Here is a 20,726-nt window from a genome sequence, read left to right on the forward strand (position 1 = left end):
TCTAGATGAAAGCTGTATTTAGTTCATTGTCACACTGCTGATAAAGACAGACCTAAGACTAAATAATTTCTAAAGAAAAAGAGATTTAATGGACTCACGGTTCCACGTGGCTGGGAAGGCCTCACAATCATGGCGGAAGATGAAAGGCACGTCTTACATGGTGGCAGACGAGAGAATGAGAGCCAAGCAAAAGGGGAAACCTGTTATAAAACCCTCAGATCTCATGAGATTTATTACCGAGAGAACAGTTTGGGGAAACTGCCTCCATGATTCAATTCTCTCCCACCAGTTCCCGCCCACAACACATAGGTATAATGGGGGCTACAATTCAAGATGAGATTTGGGTGGGGGAACAGCCAAACCCTATCAAAAGCTGAATAGGGTTGTCCTTAACATGTTTTCACCAGAGGTTGCAATCGTAAGCAAGAGGATGGCTGCTGGGAGCATAGAGGAGGAGGATTTTGCTGTGAATTTTTATCTGAGTGCTCTTTTATGGAGGAGAGGCACTGCCTCGGTAAAAGAAAAAAAGATGCCCCCTCAGGAGGCTGTCAGTGGGGTCCAGGGCTGCAGGCCTGCTTCAGCAGATGTGGTGTGCCCAGGACTCAGTCCCAGCCCATTGTGTGCCATGCACTGGGACAGCGATGGAGGTGGTGATGACAGTGCCTCACACACTGCATGGGCATCACGGGGGGTGGCACATTTTGTGCATAGTGGTTGTTGCCCTCCATGCAACAACCCTGTGAGATAGCAAAATCTCTGGGTGGTAGACAAGAAAAGTAAGGTTTGGCGAAGTAAATCATAAAGCCAGGATTCCAGCTCAGGTGTGTCTGACATGAGTCTGTGCTCCCCGCATCAGAACACACGGTCATCCCAAGGAATGGACAAGGCCCCTGCCCAGGAGGAGCTCACAGTCGGGGAAGGTGACATACAAGTCCATCTGGCTCCAGGTGGGGGGTGAGTTAGCACAGATGGGAGAAGAGGAAAGATGCCTGGTGGGGCTGTGGGACTGGCTGGAGCAATGGCCACTACCTACCCAAAGAATCCTGGTTAAGACCAATGGAACCATCCGTTTCTGGATCCAATGTTTTTCTACACAAGGAAACAGGAAACTGTTCTAAGTTTGTGCAGGACAGGCAGAGAATCCCTTATGAAAGGCAAAATCCTGCATTTGAAGCTTTAAAAAGTGCCTGGAAGACCCTATAGGGTGGTGCTGGAGCCCTGGATTGGGAGACAGAGTCTGGCCCCAAAACTGACCTTGAGAAAAGCATCACTCCACCAGCCCCAGGTTTGTGTTCTGTAAAACGACGGACTCGAGAAAAGGCTCTTGAGGTTTCCCCACCCAATCAAGGAATCTGAGTATTATTTAGGAAAACAGAAGTCACCCCAGTTATTTTAACAGAGAATTTAACGTGGGCAACTAGTCAAGCAGGCATCGGAAGCCTAAAAAACACAAAAAGGAGACATAGAGGTCCGCAGAGAGAGAACCTACAGGAAGCAGCTCCCTCACAGGGTCAGGTGCAAAGCAAAGGGCGCGTTGTTAAAATCCACAGGCAGAGAAGGCGGGGCTCCGCAGCGTTGAGCTCAGACCTTTGAAAAGGGAGCTCTTCCCAGCTGGTGCCTGTGCCTCAGGAGGCCAGAGTGGGAGGCTCATGGCGCTAGGCTCAGATCTCCAGGGAGGGTTGCTGGTGTCTCAGTAGGGGATGTGATTTGGCCGCTTCTCCAAGGTCGGGGGGGAAAACAGAATTGAAACAAACTGCAGCTAGCAAGTGAAGAGCTGTTGCCAAGACAACACAGAGAAACTAGAAGCAAAAGGAAAGAGCAAGTCCCTGTGTGTCCTGACCCACCTACACACATGCATGTATATGCACATATGCATGTATGTATGTACACATATGTGTGTATACATGCACACCGAGCAAGAAGGAAGACAGGCAAATATGCTTCCCTGCTGCAGGCCCTGGCTGCAGGGACTGAAGCTGGCCAGCTCCACTGACAGTCGAAACTCCCTTCTTCCATAACCACTTCATGTTGGCGTTGCTCTTGGGCAGATCTCAGCTTTTGGGGATTCTTTACCTGATGGGTGATCCAAACTCTCATTCCTGTAGATTCTGAGTCCTCACAAGTCCTTTCGTTGGATGCCATCATTTACCATTAACTTAGTTTTGGATAACTAAAGGCACCCTGGAGAGTTCCCTACATTTCATACATCATTTCTTGGCCCCCATTATATAGGAACAACTCGATTTTTCCTTGATAACACTTTCAGTCACTCAGCCAGTAGAATAACGACCTTCTTTGCATTGATTCAGTAGCTCAGAAGCCCACAATGGCCAGGTCCCAGCTCTGGGTTCAACGAAATCACTGCGCTGCCTGTTGGGAAGCCCTCCTCCCTGGGGAAGCAGGAACTACAAAGCAGAGACGTGCTAAGGTGTGGGGCAGGGGAGGTACGATTCTTGGTTACGAGGCTTCGTAGTGACAAGAGCTACTCACACGCCCACCTCTTGATTCCCAGACCGTGTGTTCCGGCCATGGGACCACCATATGGCAGACCATATGGCAGTTGCTGATTCAAATCCCAAACTCCATCTGTAAGGTAGAACTCCGACCTTTCGGGGAGCTGTCTCCCTGCTGGCATTCTAACGGCATCTTCGGTAGGCAGGACCACGGCTCTATCAGGCCAGCTGCTTCTGGGTCAGTGGGATGTGGAGCAAGTGAGGTCACTGTGCATGATCTCACTGCTGTACAACTGAAATTCTTCATCAGAAGCAACACTGTGTAGAATACCACAGCGATGAATAAGGCATTCTTTAAGTCCATGATAGTGGCTTTTGATAGCAGCATTGCAGACAGGGAAAGCAAATCTGAATTCAGGGCACACCTATTCCAGTGAGAGAACATTGTTTTTCCTTATGAAGGGGTCCAGCTGGCCAAGAGGAATCTGCCCGGCCCTCCTGGGAATGCACCATAGGGGAGGTTGTCAGAAGGTCACTCCAGCAGAGCAGTGGTGGCCTCCAGGCTGGCCTTAGCAAGACGAAATTCATGTCATTTGTGCCCATTCACAGCCTCCATCCCTGCAATCATGGCCCTGGGCACACTGAATAAACATCAGGATGGCCGGTGGGAGGGTCAGCTAGCATCACAGAGCATGCTCTCTTGTCCACCCGAATCTCAAAGACCCCTCTGCACAGGGAGCTCCTGGCGAACATATAAATATCTTCAGTCTCTTTACACCACCTTCTGAGCGATCCATCCACGTACCTCTCCCCACCTTCCTATACGTGCATCTGTCACTGACCATGCTTCCTTTTCACCAGTTTTGGAATCCTGTTCTTTCCAAGACCCCGAACATCTAGTCAAACTATTTTCCCCTGCTCATGAATCAGTGTAAGGCATGGTTTCTCAACAGTGGCATTATTGACATTCGGGACCAGATCGTTCTTTGTCTTGGGCCAGTCCTGTGTGCGTGGTTAAGAGGCTCAGCAGCATCCCTGACTGTGATGGTTAGTTGTATGTGTCGACTTGGCTGGATTAAGGGATGCTCCATCCTCTGGGACAATTTCCCTTCCCCGCCATCTTCCAAGGACACTCCAGAGCTCCCAGGGCCCACTCTCAGCCGGTACTCACATATCCCAGACAACCATCTGAAGGCAGGTCTCAGCCATCTGGTCATGGGAGTTTGTGTGAGCCACAGACATAGACTGAGAGAGGAGGCAATCGGGAGTGCATCTTACAGGGGTCTCAGCCCCCTGCTGACACACTGACCCGTGCCTGCTGGACTTTCTCCAGCACATCCCCTCACACCACATCTTAATTTGAGACAGATTGCAGCTTCATGTGCAATCACATGCAGGTGGGGTGGGAGCTCCCTGGCTGCAGCTACGGCCTTCCCAGGTGCAGGACCGGGAATCTCTGCAGCCTGGACCCTCGGCCCCCATCCCCCACCCCTGATGTCTGCTTCCACTGCCCGGCCCTTCCCTTCTCCAGCACCTGCTCCAATCTCGAAGCTGGGTTGAGGCCAGGCCATGGGGCCATGAATGGCAGCGTAGGGCCTGGGCAGAAGTAGGGGAGGTCCCTATGAGGCCCCACCTTCAGGCCAGGGAGGGCCTGAAGGCTGGGAGATGGGCTGCCAATCCCGTGGACCAGGGTGGGGCCTCTTGGCACCTCCTCTGGCCTGCCATAGCCACCCATGGACCAGTCAGCCTGTACTTCCTCCCTCTGAGGTCCATAACAGCCCTGGGCTCAGCCAGAGCAGGGCAGAGGACAGTCAACCAGAGGACAGGGAGAGGGTGGAGAGAAGATGGGATGGCCAGCTGCAGAGAGGAGCTACTCTCATCTTCCCTGAGCTGTTCTAACACTAAAGTTCTTTGTCTTCGTCACCCTTCCCTTCCCGAGTGCTTCATTCTTCCCAGATGCAGGACAAGAACTCGGACAAACACGCCAGGGAGGTTTCTGGGAAGAAAATCAACACCCCAAAGATCCAAAAACAAAGGCTCCTGATGTACCTGCCACTCCCAGCCCATCAGCACCAGTCAGCATAGTGTTAACGGTGTGGCCTGCTATGGTTTTCCATGGCATCTCTGCGGATGCCATCATGGCAGAGAGAGCAGGAAAACTGGCATAACCCTGAGGCAAAGTGGGAAGGGGTGCTGTGGGCACCCTAAACAGAGCAGATTGTTTCTGGTGTCCTTAGAAATTGACATAAAGAGCCAACTCTCAGTGCCGTGAGGCTGCAACTGTGACTCCAATGAAGAAGCTTCAGGCCAGGCGCCATGACTCATACCTGCCATCCCAGCGCTTTGGAAGGCGGAGGCAAGCGGATCACCTGAGATCAGGAGTTTGAGACCAGCCTGGCCAACATGGTGAAACCCCATCTCTACTAAAAATATAAAAATTAGCCGGGCATGGTAGCACACACCTGTAATCCCAGCTACTTGGGAGGCTGAGGGAGGAGAATCGCTGGAAACAGGAGGCAGAGGTTGCAGTGAGCCCAGATCGCACCACTGCACTCCAGCTCAGGCGACTCTGTCTCAGAAAAAAAAAGGAAGCTTCATCCAGAACGGCAGCAATTGGAGTCACCAGCTGGTCACCTTCATTCTGATGCACTCTTTCCTCATGACCTGTCCTCAGTAGAGGTCAAGCAGGCCAGGGAAGCAGGGACGTAATAGGAACGACCACCCTGAAATCTCTCCAGTAGCTGAGAGTGGCACTAATCTCTGTAACTCCCCTAGGATGTGGGGTTTGTTACTTTTGATTTACTATTGACATAGGGAGAGAAAATTCCAAGACTTTCCCTTTCTTTCCACTTCCTACCAAGATGGCATTGGCTCCACCGCAGAAGAGCCAATGTGGGGCTTCCGTGGGTGCTCTGCCGGTTGCTGAGCGAAACTATTTCAACTATACTTAAGAAGTGGGGGACATAAACCCCCGGAGAATCCACAGACACTGTCCCATGGAAATTCACACGTGGGACCTATCATCTGACCTCCTTAAGCCCCACTTGACTGCTGGGCCATGGTAGTGTCTTAAAGTCCCCAAAAGTGTTGACATCTCAGAGCCAGTGCCAAGTAATCCCCGGATTATCAAGGCATTCCCTTACCCTGCGGTAATTCAGGAGGCGACATTTGTCAGAACAAGCCATTTTGCTCCAGGGCTCAATCACCCTAGAGAAAAGCCAGAGGCTCCTGGGAAAAGCCCGAGGTTTGCAACATGCATCTGGGGTAACACAGCCAGCCTCTTCCCCAGCGGACCTGGCTCACATTTAATCAAGGCACTCCATGCCTGTCAGGTGGCTCTGAATTACTTCATCTGGAAAGCCTGATGCATGGCTGTGACGCTATCTAATGTGGCTACTGAAGAAATTTCGCCTTCAATCTGCAGGGTTTTCCAATGAAATTAATTCTACTGAGGTCTATTTTATACACAGTGAAATACAGAAATATCGAAGTATAGTAGGATGAATTTTGGCAAACACATCCCCCAGTTCGTCACAGCCAAGAGACGGAATATTGCCACCACCCATGAGAGCCTCCTGCCCTTCCCACTGCCCCAGAGCAGCTATTGCACAGGTGTGCTCACTTTAGATTTATTCTGTCCTTAAGTCTCATGCAAATGGAATCGCAGCCTGCGCTGTTTCTAGTCCATTTCCATTTGCTCAGCCTGAGGTTTCTGAGACCCGTCCCGATTGCTGTGGGTTTCAGCAGTTTGTAATGTTTTTATTGATGAAGAGGCTCCTGCTGCATGGCTACCCCACCATTTGGGTGTTTGTTTTCTTGCTAATGGACGTTTGGGTCGTTTCCAGTTTGCGAATAAAGCCGCCATGAACATTTGTGAGCATTTGGTAGACACAGGCTTTCATTACTTCTGGACAGATACATAAAGTGGGCGGGGTGCACTGGCTCATGACTGTAGTCCCGACGCTTTGGGAAGCCAAGGCAGGTGGACCGCCTGAGCTCAGCAGTTCGAGACCACTCTGGGCAACACAGTGAAACCCCATCTCTACTAAAATACAAAAAATTAGCCAGGCATGGTGGCTGGTGCCTGTAATCCCATGTACTTGGGAGTCTGAGGCACAAGAATCGCTTGAGCCCCAGAGGCAGAGGTTGCAGTGAGCGCTACTACACTCCAGCTTGGGCTACAAAGTGAGACTTTGTTTCCAAAAAAAAAAAAAAACCACATAGAGTAAAATCGCTGAGTCACGGGATGAGAAATTGCCAGTGATCCAAACAGGTTGTGTGGCTCTCCATTCTGATAGCAAATGGATTCAGTTACCTGGGACAGGAGCACACCAGGTCCATTTTCCTGGTGCACATCCAATAGTCCCCACAGCCGTACCTGGAGCAGCCCAGTGGCTGTCTGCTCCTTGAACACAGGGTTTTACACATCTGAGTTAGGCACATGCACGGAGCACAGAATCCCGCCATGCCCGATGGTGTGTTTGCACAGGTGTGGGCCATGTGTCCCTCCTCCCAGGAGCCTCCCCTGTCTCATGCCTCCCTATGGCTGCTCCCTTCCTCTTGGAGGCTGAGCTCACATTAGGCCGTCTATCCTGCTCAGCCTCACCTGTGCCTCCTCTCCTCCCTCAGGTGTTTGGTTCCTGGGTGCCAGGATCTTGATATGCCTCTGTGCCCTTGAAGGCTCAGTCAATGGTGTGATTAGTACCCTTCCCCTCGGTGCAAAGAGAAGTCTTCCTCTGCATTCAGATGAGCTGGGCAAGCAGCCTCAGCCCAGGCATGCCCTTTGCCCAGAGAACAGAGGTAACTCCCTGCCATGCAATTCTCAGGGAGTGTCTGGGAGCGCCCTGGGTGAAGCTCCACAAAGCAGGACGGCTCAGCTCTGCACCAGGCAGGGACAGCCCAGGAAGGAAAATTTCTCAGGGAGGTGAGGGTTGCACAGGGCCCTGATCTACTCAGCGAAGGGGACAAAGAGGAATCCCAGCAGATAGGACACGGACTCCTTCCACAAACACCTGGGCACTGCTTTGTGCTGGGCTCACCAAGTGTTGCAGATGTGCCCAGGAATAACACAGCCCAGTGTCCTCCCTTAGTGGTACAGAAAGTAGGAAAGTTAGCATAGGAGCTGCTGTGACAAGAAGGAACAGGGACAGTAAGAGCCAAGGCAGTGGCCACTTTCCCCTGAGGCTTGGGGCTCCTGCAGTGGGCCCAGGGCTGTCCTGACACAGCCTGGCCACTGTCACAGGCCTGATGGGGACAATCACCATTGCCGCTTTGTGGACAGAGGCTCAGAGGGGATAAGATCATCTGGGGTCACACAGGGAGGAAGGAGCCGAGCCAGGCTGCAGGGTAGCTTGGCCAAGTCCATAAATCTGCACTTGTCCTGGACATGCCCGCAGAGGGACAGGAAGCCGGAAGTGACGAGGGGCCATGCATCAGCAGCTGGTGGTACTGGCCAGCCCTGAGGCCATCAGAGCTAGGTGGGGACCATCCTCCCGGGCCCCTCCATGTCCACCCTCTTGTTACAAACAGTGCAGGGACCATGAAAGGAAGGAAATGTGACCAGAGCAGTTCTCACCCCCACCATGCTTCACTGCAGGAGGCAGCATGGCCCTCCTGCACCCAGGTCTGTCCCTGCCTCCCTGCACTTAGAGCTGGGCAGCATGAGGCCACTGATGACACCCACTGTGCCATCTCACTCTCCTCCATGGACTCTGTCTCGACAAAGTCCCGACATGCATCAGTTCCAGAGCTGTGCTCTGTGTTTCTGACTTTCCAGGTTTCCATAACTCATCCTGGAGCTTTCTGGGGGGTGGATGAGGGTGTCTGAGCCACATGTCCCCTCCTCTGATGAGCTCAGCAGCCCTTGCCTGAGCACTTCTGCAGCAGGAAGGAAGGAGGAGTTCTGCAGGAGAAGAGGCAGGAGCCCAGGCCCGTCTGCTCTCAGCCTCCCAGGACCAGCAGGAGCACCTGAGAGGCTGGTTCATGGGTAGGAACCAGCGAGCCATGTATTTCCTGCCAGTCCAAGGAACAGCTGCTATCAGAGTTCTCACGTTTGCAGAAAATGCGTTGCCCTAAGCAGTGAGGTGAGAGCTGGACACCTGCACAGCGACCACCTGGAAGAAGGGATCCCTGGTTGGCCACGTGCTGTGTCCACATCAGGGTTTTTCATGTTTTATTCTTTTCACCCAGGAGAAGAAGCAAGCTGCCTGTGTCCAAACAAGGACTTATTTCTCCTTTCAAATCTAGTATCTTCACCAGGTGGTGAATTTTGTAGTTCGAGATTTCACTGCAGTTTTTGATCAACAATCCATCATCTGAAATCCAGACCTACTTGTGCTACACCCAACAGGAATAAAATTGGAAGGTCGGGCCTAATGCTTTGTTGATTATCAAATAAAGCCCAGCGGTTCCTTCTCCTTGGTCACCAGCAAGCAGTTGGAGGGACACGCCCAAACCATAAGTTTCCTACCGGAAAATAGAAATGAGCAATGATACTGTTTTGGAAAAACTCAGTCGTGTTTTTCCTCTGCTCTCACGCCACCGCAACCATCACCCCCAGAACACTTCTGTGACCAAAGGTGTGGAGGCTTCTCCCACATACCAGGCAGCAGACACCAGCCGGGTGTCCTCCAGTTCAATTCCCATGCTGTCTACCTGGGAAGGGGGCACATCCTCCCTCAGGGCTGCCCTGCTCCCAGACACCAGGCACAAGTCCAGGCCTGGAACTTCTGACCGACCAGCTTCAGGTTAGGGTTCCCTCAGCCCGGGCTTTGGGTTCTATTAATTTGTTGGAACAGCTCACAGAACTCAGAAACGCATTTGCTAGTTTATTAAAAGGCTATTTCAAAGAGGACAGATGAAGAGATGCGTAGGGTGAAATCAGGGGAAGGGGCGCAGAGTGTCCATGCCCTCCCTGGGCACCACCCTCCGGGAACCTGCACGTGTTCAGCTCTCGGGAAGCTCCGGAACCCAGTCCTCTTGGTTTTGGTGGCGGCTCCATGCCATCACCATTCCTTCCCTCAAGGTATAGGGCAGGACTCCCTCTGGAGAGGGTCTGAAGACCCACAGTCAGAAAGGTGCAGGAGGAATAGAGTCCTGCCTTAGGGCAGGTGAAAGAAGGTCGGAAGACCAGAGAGATTCTGTTTTTCTAAAGCACCCAACGTTCTAACAAAAGACCCTAACACAGGCTATGGGAGTTACAAGCCAGGAACCGCAGACAAAAACCTGTATCCATCATAACACCACAGATAGCAAACACATCATGTTCAAAAGCAACTTCCTTAAGAATAATCAACTTCACTAGATTCTTTTTTGTACCATGTTTTTAAAAATCCTTTTCTAAGAGCCTCAGCATTGCTACCATGAGAAGAATTTCTACCCAAGAGAGATGGAATCCAATCCCATCCCCTGGAGGAAAATGCTTTAAAAGTGGTTTTGATGGTCTGGGGATGAGGGCTCATTTGAGTCTGTTTTATGGCTCCTCCCCCAAGCTCCTGAAATAAACTCAGGGCGCTTTCCTGCTCTGTCCATGCTGATAATTATTCCCGGCACACATGTTGCTATTCTGGTCCGCCATGCAGCAGGTGCTCTGTGGCCAAGGCACCCACCTTTTTAGGGGTTCCTAGGCCCATCAGGCTGAAGGGCAAACGGCAAAGGACAATGAGGGAGGAGGGGGCAGAGGGCCCTGGGCAGAACCTAGCTGTGCTCTGGAATGCTGTGTGCATGTCGCTATCCAAAGGCTTTAAGGTAAGACTTTGAATTCTCTTCTGCATTTCCCTTCCAAGCATTTAGGAAATGAATCTGTCACTGTCACCCTGACTTTGAACTCCTGAGATGGCATTCTATAATGGCATTCAAAAACATACATGATAAAATGGTGGAAATACTTTTTTTTTAATTTGAACATTCATGTATTATGAATAAATTTTCTGGAAAAAGAGAAGCAAGCCCTAAGAGGGGTGCATGCAGGTCAGGAAGGAGGTGAGTCAGCGGGTACGCCAGGGCCCCCTCGAGCTCCTCTGGGGTGCTGCACACGAATACCAGCAGCACAGACAGAGCACCAGGGTATGTGGGCCACCTCTGGGCATGACGGAGGCATCTGACAGCCATCACCGACGCTCACCCGGGCATGGCCGCATGGTCTAAGAAGAGTGTTGGCAGACTTCTGAGTTAGGGAATCCAGGAGTGGCTGATTTGGAGACTCACTCCTTATCTGTGAAGGACATCCAAACCCCTGGCCCATCCTTGGAATGCAGACTGTACAGGGGCTAGGAGCCCTTTGTTCTGGGTTAAATAGAGGTTGCTAGGCGGAGGGTGCTAAGTGAAAATGCTACATCAACTATCTGCTTTTTACAAAGGGTAGCAATCTTCTTGTCTACTCTGCTGCCACTGGGCTGCCTGGTATGGAAGTCTCCCAATAAACCCTAGATCTCATTTGCTGGCTCCAGCTTTCAGACATGGTGCCAGCCTTACTGGAGTCAGTAGGGATCTGGCACACACCCCAAGAATGTCCTTCAGATTCAGTTCATGGATCTGTCTCAGAAATGGGTCTCAGTGGCCCAGAGTGAAGAACAAGCCCACACCCCAAGTCTATAGTGGAGAGTCAGCTCAGGGGCCAATGATCTGGTGGAAGGGCTTACCCAAGAGAGGAACAGGGATCTCCACTGCCAGGAGAGATGAATAAAGTCATCTGAAACAACCTACTTCATCTGTCCACCCATCAATCCAGCCAACTAACAAAACTGCTCAAAACATGAGAAACATCTGCTAAAGATAGAAGATTGACAAGGTTATAAAGAATGACCTTGTTTACGACTGCTTTTAGTCTACAGGTGACTGCTGTTGCTGAAAGAGTGACAAAGAAACATGAAGATCTTTTGTAGGGCTAAGGAGACAAAAAGCAGAATTCAAGGCCCATCAAGAACAGAAACACTAGCTGGGGCCGGGTGCAATGGCTCACACCTGTAATCCCAACACGTGGGAGACCAAGACAGGCAGATCACTTGAGGTCAAGAGTTTGAGACCATCCTGGACAATATGGTGAAACCCTGTCGCTACTAAAAATACAAAAAAATTAGCTGGGTGCAGTGTGGGGCACATGTAATCCCAGCTACTTAGGAGCCTGAGGCAGGAGAATCACTTGAACCCAGGAGGCAGGTGGGGGGGGGTCACCCTTTGGGTGGGGATACCAAAAGATTGCCTTCTTGGAGAAAACAAGAAAATTAACCCTCATGAGGGCTACAGCCTGGCTTCAGTCATCAGTGTGGCTCAGAGACCTCAATTCCTGAGCTGTATGAAAGAGAATGTTTGTGCTACGAACCTGCCGGAAGCAAATCTCTGTTAAAAAAAAAAAAAAAAAGCTACGAATAATAACATTGTCCTATGCTTCAAAGTATTTTTATAAACACTTTTGCCTATATAATATGAAAGAGAACCAGGCATTTAAGAAGACAAATCAACACAAATGAAAACTAGCAGAAACAACAGGCAGTAGAAACCGACCCACACAACCCCAAGTAGTGAGGACAGCACATGTAGACTTTTAACTAGCTATGCTTACTCCTTTCAGAAAGATAAAACACATGATTCAGAATTCTGGTGTTTTTTTTAATAGCCTAAGTAGGAAGAAGCCAGAACCAAAAGATTCTGTATCATATGACACCATTCATATGACATTGTGCAAAAGACAACACTGTGAGGACAGAAAACACATCAGGAGTTATGAGATTTGGGGAATCAGGAGGTGGCCATTATAAAGGGGATGCACAGGGCAATTTTTAGGATGACGGAGATACTCTGTCTGCTACTGGAATAGCAGCTACAGGTATCTCTGTATTGGTCAAAACCCATAGAGCTGTACACATTACAAAGAGTTCACTTTTAATGCATGCAAATTACAAAACCTCAACCACTAGGTTGGGGAATCCCAGGATGGAACACAGACTGTGAGAAGACACTCACTGATAGATAAACCTGACTCCGTGATGGGGCGGAAAGAGGAGCTGGCCTAAGGAAGTTGGGAAAGGGGCATTCTGACCGGAAACACCTGAAGACAAAGGTCGCTGTATTCTCCTTAGCACATGCATTCAAGTGAGAGCAGGCTAATGATTGCGAAGCTTCCACGAAGGCACACTGGGCTTGAACAAACAGGCGAAGGCATGCTGCGTGGCGAGAGCCAGTGTCTCCCTGTGGGGAGCGTGGAGGGGCTTATGGATCAACAGCAGGAGTGAGAATGAGTCCTGCCGGGCTGGCCTTGATCTCAGACATCAGTGTGAATCCAGGCCTGGGTCAGTGGACAAACAGAGGGACAGAGAGAAAGCACTAAAGGCACAGGATATAGTGTGGTTTGGATGTGAGCCCCAGTGTCTGCAGCTGTCTCATGAATAGCTTGGTGCTCTCCTCACTGTGATGAGTGAGTGAGTTCGTGCTGTTAGTCCACACAAGGGCTGGTTGTCAAAAAGAGCCTAGGCAGGGTGCATTGGCTCACGCCTGTAATCCCAGCACTTTGGGCCTGAGGCAGGCGAATCACCTGAGGTCAGGAGTTCAAGACCAGCCTGGCCAACGTGGTGAAACCCCGTCGCTACTAAAAATACAAAAAATTAGCTGGGTGCGGTGCAGGGCGCCTGTAATCCCAGCTACTTGGGAGGCTGAGGCAGAAGAATCACTTGAATCCGGGAGGCAGAGGTTGTAGTGAGCTGATATCACACCACTGCACTCCAGCCTGGGCAACAAGAGCAAAACTCCATCTCAAAAAAAAAAAAAAAGGCAGAAGAAGAAAGGAAGGAGGAGGAGGAGGAGGAAGGAGGAAGAAGGAAGAAAGAAGAAGAAAAGATCCTGACACCCCTTCCCCATCTCTTGCTCCTTCTGTTGCATGTGACACACCAGCTCCCACTTCTCCTTCCACCATGACTGAAAGCTTCTCGCTGAAACAGATGCTGGCTCCAGGCCTGCACAGCCTGTAGAACCATGAGCCTAATAAACCTTTTCTCTTTATAAATTACCCAGCCTCAGGTATTCCTTTCTGGCAATGCAAATACACTAACATGGTATACAAATGGGTGAGTTCACATACAAACGTGTCCTAGCTCTGTCCACTGAGAGAGGCTAGAGTAGCAGCTCTCCAGTGGCCAGGAGAATAGCCAGCACCCAGATCTTGGGCTCTATACCATTTTCCAATTAAAGAAAACAGGATCCAGCCGGGCATGGTGGCTCACGCCCGTAATCCAAGCACTTTGCAGGCCAAGGCGGGTGGATCACCTGAGATCGGGAGTTCAAGACCAGCCTGATCAACATGGTGAAACCCCATCTTTTAAAAAAAGAAAAAGAAAAAAGAAAACAGAATCCCTGGAGAAATGGCTGATTCTGGAGCACAGCAGCTGGGGTAGCAGCTGGCCACACTTTTGCCTCTCTGGCTCCAAGAAGAAATCCAGGAAAGTCTCTGCTCCCCTTCAGCCTGAGTTGGAGAAGACCCCCAGGGTTGCCCTGGGTCTAGCTGGAGCTCATTTGGTCATGCTTCAACTCAAATCCATCCCTAAAAAGCCAGTGACACCAATCACCTGTGCTGCCATCAGAGAGACTTTGACAAGATGGGACTAGACCTGCCCTGAGGCCCCCTAACCTGGCAAATCCCCCACCCCCTTCACCACAGCCTGCAGGGTCCTAAAGCCAGCTAGGCCTACTCTACATAGGTCACCAGGTCAACTCATGGGACAAAGCTTTGCATGAAGTGACCATTGGTTTTCTTCCTCCACAGTTGCACCTGGAATCTCTGCCCACAAAAGCTAAGGGGGAGAAAATGGCCAGTCCAGGTGTCTCACAGTTGCAGGCAGAGATCCTGGCGGGCCCCCTCTGTAACCAGAAGGCACCATGTGGGGGTCCCCCTTTTCTCTTGGGGCACCTCCACCTCCACCGATAGCTGCCTGTGCCCCTGCAGCAGGCAGGGCAGGGTCACACTCTTAGCTCCAGCCCAGCTTCTTGGGCCAAGGCTGCTGTGGGCTGGGCTGTGCAGCACAAGAGTCTGGGTTTGTCTGGAATCCACAGTGAATAAAAAGGACATTCCCAAGTGGCTCATGAAAATGACTTGTAAAGAGCAGGGAGAAAATAGATCATCTTAAGGAAAAAGCAAAGCCCCTAATCCACACTTCCTTCCCAGGCTCACTTTCTCCCAAAGAGATGTTTTTATAAAGTCATGAATGGATTTTAAACACATATAATAGAAGTAGAGTAAAAGCGAGCTTAAAGGAGATGAAGTGCTGATTTAGTTAAAACAGAGTGATTCAGAGAACTGGGGTCCGGACATCCATTCCCAAGGAGCCTGCAGTGTGCCACATGTCCCTCCGGACACCCAAGCACACATGGGCATGCATGAGGATATTCTGTGAGTGCTCTGTACATGTGGGGCATGCATGAGGATATTCTGTGAGTGCTCTGTACATGTGGGAGCATGCTGTGCACTCGTCCAAGTATCCTGACCACAGAATCCTGCTTTCTGGAAGACACATGCCATTGTGTGAATGGGTGATACTTAAGTCATCCTGTTTGGTGGGCATCAGATGTTTCCTGACTTTTGATGCAAACACTGCTTCTGTGAACACATCTGTCACTGTCTTTACTCAACTGTGAGCACGTTTGCAGGATAAAATCCTACAGAAGAAATCAGAGGCACATGTGTGCAAACACAGTTTGAGTGAGGTTGCTGGTGCCATGGGGAGTCGAGATGAGCAGAGCCCAGCAAGGGGTCCGAGCTGAAACTGGCCAGACACCAGCCACAAGGCCTCGGACCTCAGCCACACTCCCCGGGGGGCACCAAAGGCCACTCCAGCATGCCATGACGACTGGATGAGTGCCCGGCAGTCAGCACCACTGCTCAATAACCATTGCTTGGAGATTTTTCCCAGGGAACTTGAGGAGTCCACCTGGACTCAGAACGTAATATCAAATACAGCTCATATCCACAAGGCTTGGTTCCGGGACTCCCCAAGGATACCAAACTCCATGAGTGCATAAGTCTCTGGTATAAAATGGCCTACTATTAGCATATAAAATAAACATATCCTCCCATATACTTGGAATCATTAAATTACTTATGCAATGTAAATACTAATGTAAATGCTAGGTAAATATTTATTATACTGTATTGTATCGGGAATAATGACAAAGAAAAAAAGTTCAATACAAACATAACCATCTTCTTTTTTGTAAAAAAAAAAAAAAAAAAAAAAAGCATTTTCTATCTGCAGTTGGTTGAACGCATGGCTGTGGAACTCACTAATATGGAGGGCCAACAGTATCAACCTCCAGAACCACTCCTTCAAAGGATCTTGTACTTGACTGACTCCCTCTGTAGAGCAATTTAATCCCAAGGGCATTGGGATTAAACAGCATAATCAGCCAGCAATCACCGGGGCTTAAAGCTAGGTGCGGTCAGGGAAAGAGACATTCAGAGAGGGACTGCCAAAACCTCGGCCATCACTGTGACCTGGGATCCAGCACTGCCTGAAGAAGCATTATCAAATGTTCAACACCAGGGGGAGTAGATTTCACTTAAACAATCCAGCCATTCACTAAAAAATAAACAAGTAAATAGCAAGCCCTTTGAGGAAAATGAAGATGAGCGCCCAGCAACCCAAGTTGCTACAATATATTATCTATTATCTAAAATATCAGCAAAAAAATACTGAAACATGCTAAGAAACAGGAAAGCATAATCTGTACACCAGAAAAATGTCAAGAGAAAGTTCCTGTGAGAGTAACTCGATGTCAGATTTTTTTAAATAAATTCTATTTGTCTATATTTGAGATTTACAGCATGGTGTTATGAGATATGTATACACAGAAAAATGGTTACAATAGTGAAACAGATTAACACAGCCATCATCTCCCATAGCTATTTTGTGACAAGAGCAGTTAAATAGGTGTCAGATTTAACAAAGACTTTAAAGTGGCCATTAAAATATGTTCGAAGAACTAAAGAAAACCATGACCCAAGAAGTAAAGTGTGAAGACAGTATCACATCAAATAGGAAATATCAACAAACAGAGATAAATTATTCTTTAAATGAAGATACTGGAATTAGAAAGTACAGTCATGGAAATAAATTTCACTAGAGGGACTCAACGGCCGATTAAAACTGGCAGAAGAAAGGATTCGTTACCTTAAAGATAGATCACCAGAGAGTATGCAAGTCAAAGAGCAGAGAGAAAAATGAACAGAGCTTCCGGGATAGACGAGACACCATCAAGCGTGCTAGCGCACACATCATGAGAGTACCAGGAGAGGAGAGAGAAGGAAGAATATTCAAAGAAATCATGACTATAACATTTCTAAGTTTGATTGAAAAACAATATACATCCAGGAAGCTCAACCAACTCCAAGTAGGATAACCACAGAGAACCACAAAGAGTGAAATGTACTTTATCTCAAATAGTCAACGTGCTGGTGGGGGAAAGCTGAAAGTCAAAAACAAGTAGACAATTTTGAAAACCTAAAAATAAACAAAGAAAAAAAACTTGTCCCTTCCAAAAGAATTCACATAAGATTCACAGCTGAATTCTCATCAGAAAAAAAAAAAAATGGTGGCCAGAAAGCACTGGAATCACATATTCAAAATGCTCAAAAAGGTGGGGCACGGTGGCTCACACCTGTAATCCCAGCACTTTCAGAGGCTAAGGTGAGCAGATCACCTGAGGTCAGGACTTCAAGAGCAGCCTGGCCAACATGGTGAAACCCTACTAAAAATACAAAACTTAGCCTGTAATCCCAGCTACTGGGGAAGCCGAGTCAGGAGAATCACTTGAACCCAGGAGATGGAGATTGCAATGAGCCGAGATCATGCGCCACTGCACTCCAGCCTGGGAAATCTTTGCTGTTCTGCAGCCTCTACTACAAGCAGGGTCTGTAGTAGACCTCCAGCAAACTCCAGCAGACCTACAGCAGAGCGGCCAGTTAGAAGGAAAACTAATAAACAGAAAGAAATAGCTTGATTATCAACAGAAAGTCTGTCCATTCAGAGAACCTATCCAAAAGTCACCAACTTCAGACCAAAGGTAGATAAATCTATGAAGATGGGAAGAAACCAACACAAAAAGGCTGAAATCACCAAAAACCAGAACACCTCTTCTCCAAGGGCTCACAACCCCTCACCAGCAAAGGAACAACACTGGATAGAGAATGAGTTTGACAAATTGACAGAAACAGGCTTCGGAAGGTGGGTAATAAAATTCTCCAAGCTAAAGGAGCATGTTCTAACCCAATGCAAGGAAACTAAGAACCTTGAAAACAGGCTAGATGAAAGGCTAACTAGAATAATCAGCATAGAGAAGAACATAAACGACTTGATGGAGGTAAAAAACACAGCACGAGGACTTTGTGAAGCATATACAAGTTTCAATAGCCGAATCAATCAATTGGAAGAAAGGATATCAGAGATTGAAGATCAACTCAATGAAATAAAGCACAAAAGCAAGATTAGAGAAAAAAGAGTGAAAAGAAATAACAAAGCCTCCAGAAACTACGGGATTATGTGAAAAAGACCAAATCTACATTTGATAGGTATACCTGAATGTGATGGGGAGAATGAAACCAAGTTGGAAAATACTCTTCAGGATATTATCCAGGAGAACTTCCCCAACCTAACATGGCAGGCCAACATTCAAATACAGGAAGTGCAGAGACCACCACAAAGATATTCCTCGAGAAGAGCAACCCCAAGGCATATAATTGTCAGATTCACCAGGGTTGACATTAAGGAAAAAATGCTAAGGACAGCCACAGAGAAAGGCTGGGTTAATCACAAAGGGAAGCCCATCAGACTCACAGCAGATCTCTCAGCAGAAACCCTACAAGCCAGAAGAGAGTGGGGGCCAATATTCAACATTCTTATAGAAAAGAATTTTTAAGCTGGAATTTCGTATCCAGCCAAATTAAGTTTCATAAGTGAAGGAAAAATAAAACCCTTTACAGACAAGTAACTGCTGAGAGATTTTATTACTGTCAAGCCTGCCTTATAAGAGCCCCTGAAGGAAGCACTAAACATGGAAAGAAACAACCTGTACCAGCCACTGCAAAAACATGCCAAATTATAAAGACCACCAAGACTATGAATAAACTGCACCAACTAACAGGCAGAACAACCAGCTAGCATAAAAAAGACAGGATCAAATTCACACATAACAATATTAACCTCAAATGTAAATGGGCTAAATGTCCCAGTCAAAAGATACAGACTGGTGACGTGGATAAAGAGTCAAGACCATCAGTGTGCTATATTCAGGAGACCCATCTCATGTGCAAAGACACACTTAGGCTCAAAATAAAGGGATGGAGGAAGATTCACCAAGCAAATGGAGAGAAAAAAAAAAACCAGGAGTTGCAATCCTAGTCTTTGATAAAATGGACTTTAAACCAATAAAGATCAAAAGAGACAAAGAAGAGTATTACTGGTAAAGGGATCACTGCAACAAGAGCTAATGATCCTAAATATATATGCACCCAATACATCACACACTGGGGCCAGTCAGGGAGTGGGGGGCTAGGGGAGGGATAGCAGCGGGGGTGGGAATGGATGCAGCAAACCCCCACCATGGCACATGTACACCTATGTAACAAACCTGCATGTTCTGCACATGTACCCCAGAACTTAAAGTATAATAAAAAATAAATAAATAAATCAGCATGAAACAATGTGACAAAAATAACACCAAAGGTATTAGTTACAGTGACAAATGTGGGTAGTTCAAATACCTCTATAATAAGACAAACTTGGTTTACTAAACTCAAAAAACGGTATCCAACTATCTGCTGCTTATAAGTGACACAATTAAAATAGAGTGAGGCGTGCAATGTGAGTTCACAAAGGCAAGAAACATGTCTCCTCCATGGCACTCTGCAAAGCCCAATTCTGAGACAACACGTGGCATACGTATAGGAGATGCTCATTATGGATTTGCTAACAAAAGCAAAGGAATGGGCGAAAATGTCCTAGGTCAATTGCAAACCAGCAAGTGAAAAGAGCAGATGTCACATTTAAAAAAAAAAAGTTTTAGGCTGGGCATGGTGGCTCATGTCTGTAATCCAAGCACTTTGGAGGCCAAGGCGGGTGGATCACCTGAGGTCGGGAGTTCAAGACCAGCCTAACCAACATGGTGAAACCCTGTCTTTAAAAAAAAGTTTATAGGCTGGGCGTGGTGGCTCAAGCCTGTAATCCCAGCACTTTGGGAGGCCGAGGCGGGTGGATCACGAGGTCAAGAGATCGAGACCATCCTGGTCAACAAGGTGAAACCCCGTCTCTACTAAAAATACAAAAAAATTAGCTGGGCATGGTGGTGCGTGCCTGTAATCCCAGCTACTCAAGAGGCTGAGGCAGGAGAATTGCCTGAACCCAGGAGGCAGAGGTTGCGGTGAGCAGAGATCGCGCTATTGCACTCTAGCCTGGGTAACAAGAGCGAAACTGTCTCAAAAAAAAAAAAAAGTTTATTAAAAAAAGTTTCACAGAAGGTAGAATCTAAAACAAAAACTATGAAAATAAGCCAAAGGAGGTCATTTTATTTTTCTAAAGGATCTAAATCATGAAATGACAAATTGCACAATACTTCCTACATGGGAAATATTCCACTAAAATGTAATAAAAGAAAACTTTAAAAATACAAGGGTAAATTGACAAAAATGTAATTGCACTGGGAGGCTTTACTGTATCTCTTCTGATTTTTGATAGAGGCAGCAGATCAAGAATCCACAGGCATATGAAGACCTTGAATAATATAATCAATATTGCTAATGAAGTCAATCCCTGCCACCCCACCCTCCTCCCAACACTCACAAATGTTTCTTCACAGACATCAGTTGTCACATGAATGCTTTCTTTTTTTAAAAGGAGCAGGCCGGGTGCCGTGGTGCATGCCTCTAATAGAAGCACTTTGGGAGGCTGAGTGGGCGGATCACCTGAGGTCAGGAGTTCAAGACCAGCCTGAGCAACATGGAGAAATCCTGTCTCTACTAGAAATACAAAATTAGCTGGGTGTGGTGGCGCATGCCTGTAATCCCAGCTACTCCGGAGGCTGAGGCAGGAAAACTGCTTAAACCCAGGTGTCGGAGGTTGCAGTGAGCTGAGATAAAGCCATTGCACTCTACTCTGGGCCACAGAGACTCTGTCTCAAAAAAAAAAAGGCCGGGAGCGGTGGCTCACGACTGTAATCCCAGCACTTTGGGAGGCCGAGGCGGGTGGATCACAAGGTCAAGAGATCGAGACCATCCTGGTCAACATGGTGAAACCCCGT

General features: G+C 48.2%; 1 protein-coding gene across 41 annotated transcripts in view; it reads right to left on the reverse strand.

Moving 5' to 3' along the window:
- The window catches only part of LOC103793597 (uncharacterized), a 52,839-nt gene that overhangs the window by 4,948 nt on the left and 27,165 nt on the right, over positions 1–20,726 (reverse strand). For 10 of the 41 annotated variants that reach the window (XM_078375868.1, XM_078375866.1, XM_078375861.1 and 7 more), the window contains 2 exons: positions 1,034–1,089; positions 99–152 (listed from right to left, as the gene is read on the reverse strand). The exons of 25 other annotated variants lie outside the window; for them this stretch is intronic. The gene's annotated coding sequence lies outside the window, so the exon portion shown is untranslated. Of the gene's footprint in view, positions 1–98; positions 8,919–20,726 lie in introns of all 41 variants that reach the window. 6 more of the 41 variants (XM_078375865.1, XM_078375867.1, XM_078375860.1 and 3 more) reach the window with 1 other exon arrangement.

Source organism: Callithrix jacchus, chromosome 6, assembly GCF_049354715.1.
Source record: "Callithrix jacchus isolate 240 chromosome 6, calJac240_pri, whole genome shotgun sequence".
Lineage (NCBI taxonomy): Eukaryota > Metazoa > Chordata > Mammalia > Primates > Cebidae > Callithrix > Callithrix jacchus.